The sequence below is a fragment of the Saccopteryx leptura genome, unplaced genomic scaffold (assembly GCF_036850995.1).
Source record: "Saccopteryx leptura isolate mSacLep1 unplaced genomic scaffold, mSacLep1_pri_phased_curated manual_scaffold_52, whole genome shotgun sequence".
In the NCBI taxonomy this organism is placed as follows: Eukaryota; Metazoa; Chordata; class Mammalia; order Chiroptera; family Emballonuridae; genus Saccopteryx; species Saccopteryx leptura.
Genome location: NW_027095734.1, coordinates 267,906 through 278,681, shown reverse-complemented (window position 1 = coordinate 278,681; position 10,776 = coordinate 267,906).

Genomic DNA, 10,776 nt, shown 5'->3' with positions numbered 1-10,776 from the left:
GATGGAAGTGCCAATGGGTGAAGCCACTTTGGAAACAGTCTGACAGTTGTTGAAAAAGTGTGTCTTACAATGACCATGTGATCCCACAGTTCCACTCCCAGGTAACTACTCAAGAAAAGTAAAAACAGGTGTGCCCCCAAGAACATGTACATAACTATTCGTGGTAGTCATAAGCTTAATTACTGAAATTTATAAACACCCAAAATGTCCATCACTGATGAACGGATGGACAAACTGTGCCATGTCCATAGGATGGAGCATGATCCGGCTATAAAAAGAAAAGGGACACATCCCTCCACAGCATCAGTGAGTCCAGAGTCACCATGTGAAAGCACTAAATGAAGGACACCACGTGCACAGGCCCATATGTTATACGACTTAATATGTGAACTGCACAAACAGGTAAATCTTAGAGATGGAAACAGATCAGTGGTTACTAACCGCTGGGTGGAGGGAGGTGCGGAGTGACTGTTAATTTGTGAGTTGTCTCCCCTTTTACAAATGATACAACTGTCAGATTCATCCACATACACTGATTCAGGAAGGATGATTGAACTCATTTGTCACCAAGTGCAAATACAAACACTCTGATGTTAGGTGGTGTCTCCTCACCCCCCACAACAATTTATTGGAGAAATTTACAAGAATGGGAAAAGAAAAATCATGGCTCTTATACCCTCTCTTGAGCCTCCTGAGAAGCAGATGAAGTATGACCAGGAGCAGCATGGTGGATGTGGGGTTGTCCTTCTGGACAAGTACCCGCACCTGAGATGTGGTGGTTTTTTTATTTTTTTATTTTTTTGTATTTTTTCGAAGCTGGAAACTGGTAGGCAGTCAGACAGACTTCCGCATGAGCCCTACCGGGATCCACCCGGCATGCCCACCAGGGGGCGATGCTCTGCCCATCTGAGGCATTGCTCTGGAGCCATTCTAGCACCTGAGGGGAAGGCCATGGAGTCGTCCTCAGCACCCAGGACAACTTTGCTCCAATGGAGCCTTGGCTGCAGGAGGGGAAGAGAGAGACAGAGAGGAAGGAGAGGGGGAGGGGTGAAGAAGCAGATGGGTGCTTCTCCTGTATTCTCTGCCCGGGAATCAAACCCGGGACTCCTGCATGCCAGGTCGACGCTCTACCCCTGAGCCAACTGGCCAGGGTCAGATGTGGTGTTTTTATTTTTTTATTTTTTTATTTTTTTTAATCTTATTTTTAATGCAGTGACATTGATAAATCAGGGTAAATATGTTCCGAGAAAACATCTCCAGATTATTTTGACTTTTGATTATGCTGCATACCCCTCACTCAAAGTCAAATTGTCCTCCGTCACCTTCTATCTGGTTTTCTTTGTGCCCCTACCCTCCCCCCACTCCCTCCCTCTCCTTCCTCGCCCCTTCCCTACCCCTCCACCCCATTTGCTGTTACCATCACATTCTTGTCCATGTCTCTGAGTCTCATTTTTATGTCCCACCTATGCATTGGTTCATATAGTTCTTAGTTTTTTTCTGATTTACTTATTTCACTCCGTATAATGTTATCAAGGTCCATCTATGTTACTGTAAATGATCCGATGTCATCATTTCCTATGGCTGAGTAGTATTCCATAGTATATATGTACCAAAGCTTTTTAATCCACTCGTCCTCTGACAGACACTTGGGCTGTTTCCAGATTTTCGCTATTGTGAACAATGCTGCCATAAACATGGGGGTGCATTTCTCCTTCTGGAACTGTTCTATGGTGTCCTTGGGGTATATTCCTAAAAGTGGGATGGCTGGGTCAAAAGGAAGTTCGATTTTCAATTTTTTGAGGAATCTACATACTGTTTTCCACAGAGGCTGCACCAGTCTGCATTCCCACCAGCAATGCAGGAGGGTTCCCTTTTCTCCACATCCTTGCCAGCACTTATTCTGTGTTGTTTTGTTGATGAGCGCCATTCTAACCGGTGTGAGGTGGTATCTCATTGTGGTTTTAATTTGCATTTCTCTAATGATTAATGATGTTGAGCATTTTTTCATATGCCTATTGGCCATCTGTATATCCTCTTTGGAGAAGTGTCTATTCATTTCTTTTGCCCATTTTTTGATTGGATTGTTTGTCTTTCTGGTGTTGAGATTTACAAGTTCTTTATAAATTTTGGTTATTAACCCCTTATCAGACATACTGTCAAATATGTTCTTTCATTGTGTAGTTTGTCTTTTTATTCTGTTCTTATTGTCTTTGGCCATGCAAAAGCTTTTTAGTTTGATATAGTCCCATTTGTTTATCCTGTCTTTTATTTCCCTTGCCCTTGGAGATAAATCAGCAAATATATTGCTGCGAAAGATGTCGGAGAGCTTACTGCCTATGTTTTCTTCTAAGATGCTTATGGTTTCATGCCTTACATTTAAGTTTTTTATCCATTTTGAGTTTATTTTTGTGAATGGTGTAAGTTGGTGATCTAGTTTCATTTTTTTGCAGGTTGTTGTCCAATTTTCCCAACACCATTTGTTGAAGAGGTTGTGTTTACTCCATTGTATATATTTCCTTACCTCCTTTGTCAAATATCAGTTGTCCATAGAGCTGTGGGTTTATTTCTGGGTTCTCTGTTCTGTTCCATTGATCTATGTGCCTGTTCTTATGCACCAGGCTGTTTTGAGTACAATGGCCTTGTAGTATAGCTTGATATCAGGAAGTGTGATACCTCCCCATTTATCCTTCTTTTTTAAGATTGCTGAGGCTATTCGTGTTCTCTTTTGGTTCCATATAAATTTTTGGAATATGTGATCTATATCTTTAAAGTATGTCACTGGTATTTTAATTGGTATTGCATTGAATTTATAAATTACTTTGGGTAATATAGACATTTTAATGATGTTTATTCTTCCTAACCATGAGCATGGTATATGCTTCCACTTGTTTGTATCTTCCTTGATTTCTTTTATCAATGTTTTATAATTTTCCAAGTACAAGTCTTTAGTCTCCTTGGTTAAATTTACTCCTAGGAACTTTATTTTTTTGGTTGTAATAGTGAAGGGGATTGTTTCCTTAATTTCTCTTTCTGATTGTTCATTGTTGGTGTATAAAAATGCCTCTGATTTCTGAGTATTAATTTTATATCCTGCCACCTTGCTGAATTCACTTATCAGGTCCAGTAGTTTTTTGACTGAGACTTTAGGATTTTCTATATACAATATCATATCATCTGCAAATAATGATAGCTTTACTTCTTCTTTTCCAACTTGAATGCCTTTTATTTCTTCTTCTTGTCTGATTGCTGTGGCTAGGACTGCCAGGACTATGTTGAATAAGAGTGGTGAAACGGGGCACCTCTGCCTTGTTCCTGATCTTAAGGGGACTGCTTTTAATTTTTGCCCATTGAGTATGATGTTGGCTGTAGGTTTGTCATAGATGGCTTTTATCATGTTGAGGTATGTTCCCTGAATTCCCACTTTGCTGAGAGTTTTGATCATGAATGGGTGCTGGATTTTATCAAAAGCTTTTTCAGCATCTATTGAAATTATCATGTGGTTTTTCTCCTTCCTTTCATTTATGTGATAAATAACATTGATAGAGTTGCGAATATTGTACCAGCCTTGCCTCCCCAGAATAAATCCCACTTGATCATGGTGTATGATTTTTTCCATATATTGTTGGATTTGGTTTGCTAATATTTTGTTGAGGATTTTAGCATCTATATTCATCAGGGATATTGGCCTATAATTTTCTTTCTTTGTGTTGTCTTTGCCTGGTTTTGGAATCAGTATTATGCTCACCTCATAAAAGGAGCTTGGAAGTCTTCCTTCCTCTTGAATTTTTTGAAATAGCTTGAGAAGGATAGGAGTTAGTTCTTCTTTCAATATTTGGTAGAATTCCGTTGTGAAGCCATCTGGCCCAGGACTTTTCTTTGTTGGGAGTTTTTTGATAACTGTTGTGATCTCATTTGGTGTAATCGGTTTGTTTAGGTTTTCTGATTCTTCCAGACTGATTTTTGAAAGATTGTATGTTTCAAGAAATTTGTCCATTTCATGTAGGTTGTCGAGTTTTTTGGCATACAGTTCTTCATAGTATTTTCTTACAATCCTTTGTATTTCTGTTGTGTCAGTTGTTATTTCTCCCCTCTCATTTCTAATTTTATTTATCTGAGTCCTCTCTCTCTTTTTCTTGGTGAGTCTAGTTAAAGGTTCATCAATCTTGTTTACCTTTTCAAAAAACCAGCTCTTAGTTTCATTGATCCTCTGTATTGTTTCTTTAGTCTCTATGTCATTTATTTCTGCTCTGATCTTTATTATTTCCTTCCTTCTACTACATTTAGGCTTTACTTGCTGTTCTTTTTCTAGCTCTTTTAGATGCAGGATTAAGTTGTTTATTTGAGCTTTTTCTAGCTTCTTAAAGTGTGCCTGTAGTGCTATGAACTTCCCTCTCAGTACTGCTTTTGCTATGTCCCATAAATTTTGAGTTGTTGTATGCTCATTATCATTCCTTTCTAGGAATTTTTTTATTTCTTCTTTGATCTCATTCTTAATCCATTCATTATTTAACAACCTGCTATTTAGTTTCCATGTGTTTGAGAATTTTTGAGCTTTTCTGTTATGGTTGATTTCTAGTTTCATGCCATTGTGATCAGAGAAAGTGTTTGATATAATTTCAATCTTCTTAAATTTGTTGAGACCACTTTTGTGCCCTAACATGTGGTCATCCTAGAGAATGTACCATGAGTACTTGAAAAGAATGTATATTCTGCTGCTTTAGGGTGAAAGGTTCTGTAGATATCTATTAAATCGAGTTGATCTAGTGTGTCCTTTAAGTCTGCTCTTTCTTTGTTAATTTTCTTTCTTGAGGATCTATCTAGTGATGTTAGTGGGGTATTAAAATCCCCTACTATTATAGTGTTGCTGTTGATCTCGCTCTTTATATCCATCAATGTCTGCTTTATATATTTAGGTGCTCCTATATTAGGTGCGTAGATATTTAGAATAGTTATATTTTCCTGTTGGATTGCTCCCTTTATCATTATGTAGTGGCCTTCTTTATCTGTTACTATATTCTTTGTTTTAAAGTCCATTTTGTCTGATATAAGTATTGCTACCCCAGCTTTTTTTTTCATTTCCATTTGCATGAAATGTTTTTTTCCATCCTTTTACCTTCAAACTATGTGCATCTTTTGTTTTATGGTGTGTCTCTTGTAGACAGCATATGTACAGGTCCTGTTTTCTTATCCATGCAGCTACCCTATGTCTTTTGATTGGATCATTTAATCCATTTACATTTAGGGTTATTATTGACATGTAGTTGTTTATTGCCATTTTATTCTTTAAAGCTGTATTCCTCTTTTGCTATGTTCTGTCCCCACTTTGATCTTTTTACACCATGCCCCTTAACATTTCCTGCAGCATTGGTTTGGTTGTAATGAATTCCTTGAGGTGTTTTGTTTTTTTTTGTCTGGGAAACTTTTTATTTCTCCTTCAATTTTAAATGATAGCCTTGCTGGATAAAGTAGTCTTGGTTGTAGGTTCTTGTTCTGCATTACTTTGAATATTTCTTGCCATTCTCTTCTGGCTTCAAGTGTTTCTGTTGAGAAGTCTGATGTCATCCTTATGGGGGCTCCTTTGTAGGTGATAGCCATTTTTTCTCTCACAACTTTTAATATTTTCTCTTTATCACTTAGCTTTGGTATTTTAATTATGATGTGTCTTGGTGTAGGTTTCTTTTTAGTGGAGTTCTCTGTGCTTCTTGAATTTGTGAGAGTTTCTCCTGCATTAATTTAGGGAAGTTTTCAGCTATGATATGATTGAACAAAGTTTCTATCCCTTGTTCTTTCTCTTCTTCTTTAGGAACCTCTATGATGCGAATGTTATTTCTCTTTATGTTGTCACAGAGCTCTCTAAGAGTTTCCTCAGACTTTTTGAGTCTCTTTTTTTTTTTCTTCTCTACCTTCATGCCTTCATTCCAGTTGTCCTCCAACTTGCTGATTCGATCCTCAGCTGTATCCATCCTGTTTTTAATTCCTTCCATTGTGGTCTTCATTTCTGATATTGTATTTGTCATCTCTGACTGATTCTTTTTTAGTATTTCAATATCTTTTTTTATACTTGCTATTTCCTTATTTAGGTGTTCGTGATGACCATCCATTGTTGTTCTAAGATCCCTAAGCATCCTTACAATCATTATTTTAAACTCTGCATCCGGAAGTTTGATTATTTCCATATCACTCAGTTCATCTCCTGAAGGTCTCTCTTGTGGTTTCATTTGGATTGCACTTCTTTGTCTTCTCATTGTGCCTACCCAGAATGTTTTCTTTGTAGAGCTGGTTGAGTCTAGGCTTGGTGTTGTCTGCCTCTAGTTTTTACTTGTGTTGTTTCTAAGTCTTCTTGGGTTGGCATCAGCTATTATTTGTAATCCACTTTAGGATTTGGGCCGCTTTGAAGTCTTGATTTGTTTGTTTTCTTAACAGGTGATTGTCTTGTTTGCTGATCTCAGCACAGGGCTTATTTGAAACTATATCCAGGAATGCGGTGGGTGTGACCTGAGGCTCTGAAGTCCTTTTCTGCCAGTTAATCTCTCTGGGGATGGGTTGCTTTCTCAGCTTCAGTAGGGGGAGGTGTATCTCAGATCTCCAAGGAGACCTGAGTTACTGTCCCTCCTCCCCACTTCTTCTTTTCAGCTGTGTCTTGTTGTACTGATTGGAGCTGGAGAGATGTCTGTATTTCTGTGACCTAGAAGTACTTTTGTATTTTGCTTTGTGGAATGATCAGCCCCTCCACCAGTTATGGCCACCTCCAGCACTGAATGAGTCAGCTTTTTATGTCATCACCTATATCCCTCTCCCCCTCACCATCTGTTTCTCTCTTTCTCCTCTTTTTGGAAGAGAAGTGGGCCCTTTCAACAAACCTCATTCCCTGGTCGTCAGGTAAGTGGCTTTGAGCAGTATTTACTGCTCTTTTCCTTGGAATTGAGAGCCCAGCCTCAGCCCCTCCCCCATTCCTGTAAGCAGGGGAGATTCAGGTGCTCCCTACCAGGTCTGTTGTGGCTTCGTCTTTGCTCCTTGATTTTTGAAAGCTGTTCTTGTAGTCTAGATTTGGTTTTTCATGCTGATTGTTCATAAATTAGTTTATAATCCAGTTCGGTGGTGTGAGCTGGGAGTCTGTGCGTCTGCCTACTCCGCTGCCATCTTTAGGTCCCCCCAGATGTGATGTTTTTAATAAATGATGTGGGTGAGAGATCATGACATGAGACCTGAAGAGGATACTCAGTGGTAGGTGTAAGGAGATGTGTGGCCATGATGGATCCATGTTCATGGCACCTGGAGACCCGGGGAGTTAGGTCACCTGGGGAGACACAGCCAGCAGTCTGACCAGGTCAGGGCAAGGCATCCTGAGAGAGACTAGAGTCACCTGCAGACAGTAGCTTCACTCTGAGTAAAAAATGAAGACAGTGCAGGATCTGACCCTGTACTAGGGGGGAAAAATAGGAATGGCCATGGTGCCCCTGATGACCATTCCTAACATCACTGAGTCCTTGGCCTGTGCAGAGAGAAGGGTGAGGTGGGAGCAGCCCTGGTGAGGCCGAGATTGGGTTTACGACAACTCCCGTCACCTTCACGATCCTCCTTCAAACCTTAGTGGTGTGGATCTCCATCATCTGATGTTCCTAAACTTTAAATGTCCCCAGCTTTGTCAACATCTTGGCATGAACCTAAATGGATCACCTAAAATGGAGAAGAGAGGGAGATCCTACAGAACCTGCACGGGTGTGAGGAAGCTAACACTGGTGTCCTGTGTGCACAAGGAGGTCACACACAGTCACATCTCACTCTGGAAAAGACGTTTTTCCCTCAACATCCCTGTAGACATAGAGAGTTGCATTCTCTGAGCTTTAGGAGGGACATGACAGTCCCACAGACAGGCCATAGTGAGCAGATGAAGAGGGAAGGTGACATAACTCTTAGTGCTGGTCCCTGAGGGATACAAATGGGGCAAATGGGCCCAATGATTGACTGGAAACACTCAGATCATTTCGTTCTGTTAGTCACACTTTGACCTTGGCTTGGGCATGGTGAGAAAAAGAGCTCATCTTCACCATCATACCCAAGGGAGGTCACTGCCTTAAATCTGATGCATGCCTTTGTGGACATGATCAGGGTGAGAAGGTGTTAGTAACAAGTGAATAAATGTTTTGAATATGAAAAATGAGAAGACATTTGTGAACCCACGGCTACAAGGAAAAGAGATGACGACTAAAGAGGTGACAATTCATGTCACTCTGAGTTAGAATTGGTCCCAAGCAGAACAATGTTGACAGTCCAGGCAGGGAGAGCACAGAGAGGTTTTATTCTCACTTCCCCGTGGTCCTGGAGCACTGTGTAAGTATTACTGTCATCGTGCCATGTGTAACAGTAATAGTCCACCTCGTCCTCAAGCTGGAGCCCAGAGATGAGCAGGAGCCCTGCATTGGTCGAAGCATCTTTGGATCCAGAGAAGCGGCTGGTGACCCCAGAGCCCTGGTGCTTAACTGAGTCTGACTTGTAACTCAGGAGATACTGGGGAGAGCTCCCTGGCTTCTGCTGGAGCCAGCGTACTCTGTACCCACCAACATCAAAGCCACTGCTCAGGGTGCAGGTGAGTCTGGCTGATGCTCCAGGAGATGCAGAGAGGGAAGGCGGCTGAGTCAGCACAGGCTGAGACAGGGAACCTGCACACACAGACACTTGTCAATGATGGCATAGGGACCAGGGAAAGTTTCTCAGGAGATTCTCAGCATGAAAGAAATAAACTTGGTCCTCAAGTTCTGTCCCCACCTGCACAGTGAGAGAGGAGCATGAGGAAGAGAGGGGTCCAGGCCATGGTGCTCACAGCCTTGAGCCCACAGTGGGGCTGGGCTGCCCCAGGCCTCCTTTTCTTCTCCCCCTTCTGCCAGAGGAGGGGCTGTCCATGCAAATGTGTGTCCCTCAGTGACCACCCAGCCATCTCTGAGCCCTGGTGCTGAGCTCAGCTCTCACCCCACACTGAGGAGGATGGAGGGTGACTTCACCCCTTGGGAGAGCCCTAAGAGGAAGCACTTGCTGTGACCACCCAAAGGTCCCTGCTCAGGGGACTCTACCAAGATAGAGAGAACACAGCTGCTGTGTCTCTATCAGTGAGTACAGGGCCCAGCCTTGAGAACCAAGCATTTTTGAATGAATTGTTCTCACTGAGCAGTTGCATAGAGGTCACAGAGCAAATCAATAGTGTTCCCTCCTGGTCATACATCTAAAATGGAAAATTCATAAAAATTCAGAAAGTATTTCTAATAAAAATAGATAAAATATATACTTTCCTTAGAAGACACAATATTGGGTATAGAAGAAATAAACTAATTAAAAGGAGCAACTTTGTAGAGAAATAAAAACTGTAATAAAACAACTGTACTAAATAGCATAAGATACAGCTGTTTTCAGAAGGAACCTCTACCAATCCTTCAGAGATTCAATGATTCCAATATAAATTCTTTATGTTTTCTATAATATTTAAAAGTAAGTAGGATGCTGTGACTTTTTTATGATGTTGATAACACACCTTACATAACAATTTTACAGAAAAGGTAATTACAGAAAATAACGCTAAATATTGCTTCAAGAATTTAAAATATTAACACCTAGCCCAATATCAGATAAATAATTTAAACACTTTTATAAGTGCAATTTAATTGAATTCTAAAAGTGTATTTCATATTAGGAAATATTTTCATATAATACAACATATTAATACAGGAATAAATATTGTCCTATTTTCTAGATTCAGGAGGAAAAGTACTTTGAACAGATTTAATGCCGTGTCTTAAAACTCAATATAATATACAAACATATGCACTTATAATATACTAATAAACAGTCCCTTGCACACATGCATAACTTAGTGCTAAATGCATCATCTTAATTAATCAAATAGGAAGGGACATTTCCACAAATATCAGGAAAAGGCTAAGGTGACCTTTATTTCCATTAATATTCACACCATTCTGTAAGTATTAGATAATAATATTAAACAAGAGAAATCTATATTTAGGTCTTTGCTTTGAAGAGAACAAGCAAGTAGGCATTCTTTAAGATGCAAATGGAAGATATGGCCTTAGACAGTCTGGTGCTGGTGCAGACGCGATAGCAGAAACCTCCCCGTGACAAGTATTGGTAACAGTGGGTGACAGAGGCATGATGGGTGGAACAAGAAGAGTGAGGGGTGACCTCGACCCTTCTCACTGGGGATGAGCATCTTGAGGGACCTGAGGCATCGCCCAGTCCGATGTCACAATCTGCCATTTACGTGGGCTGCCTCACATTCATGAAGCTTCTGTCCCAGAGCCGGACCCCACACTGCAGAGGCTCCCAGAGCAGATGGGAGGAGCTTCTGCCCAAGGGATCAACACGCAGACACAGAAGGATGTGAGTCTGGTGTCACAGGCCCTGCTCTGTGAGACGTCAGATCCTGTCTGACCCCAGGTGCTCCTTTCCCTAAGTCTGATGTAAGCTCAGTATTTAAGGGACTAAAATTGAAAGACTCCATGACACAGTGGAGACACCTCGAAGCTCTGTGTCCTGAGGTCCCAGAGAGGAAATATAACAATAAGCTGATTCTTATTTTGCACAGACATTCCTAGCAACCCACGTCCCCCTAGTAAATTCATTGTGGGTCCTCATTGTCTACCAGCTCCAACATGTAGTAGATTTTGCCAAAGATGCTGTAGAGAACAAGTAGATGACAGCAATTTAGAAGCATGTGATGAGAAAGCCAGACACAGGGCCTCATGAGGTGATGAGGACCTCACAGGGCCA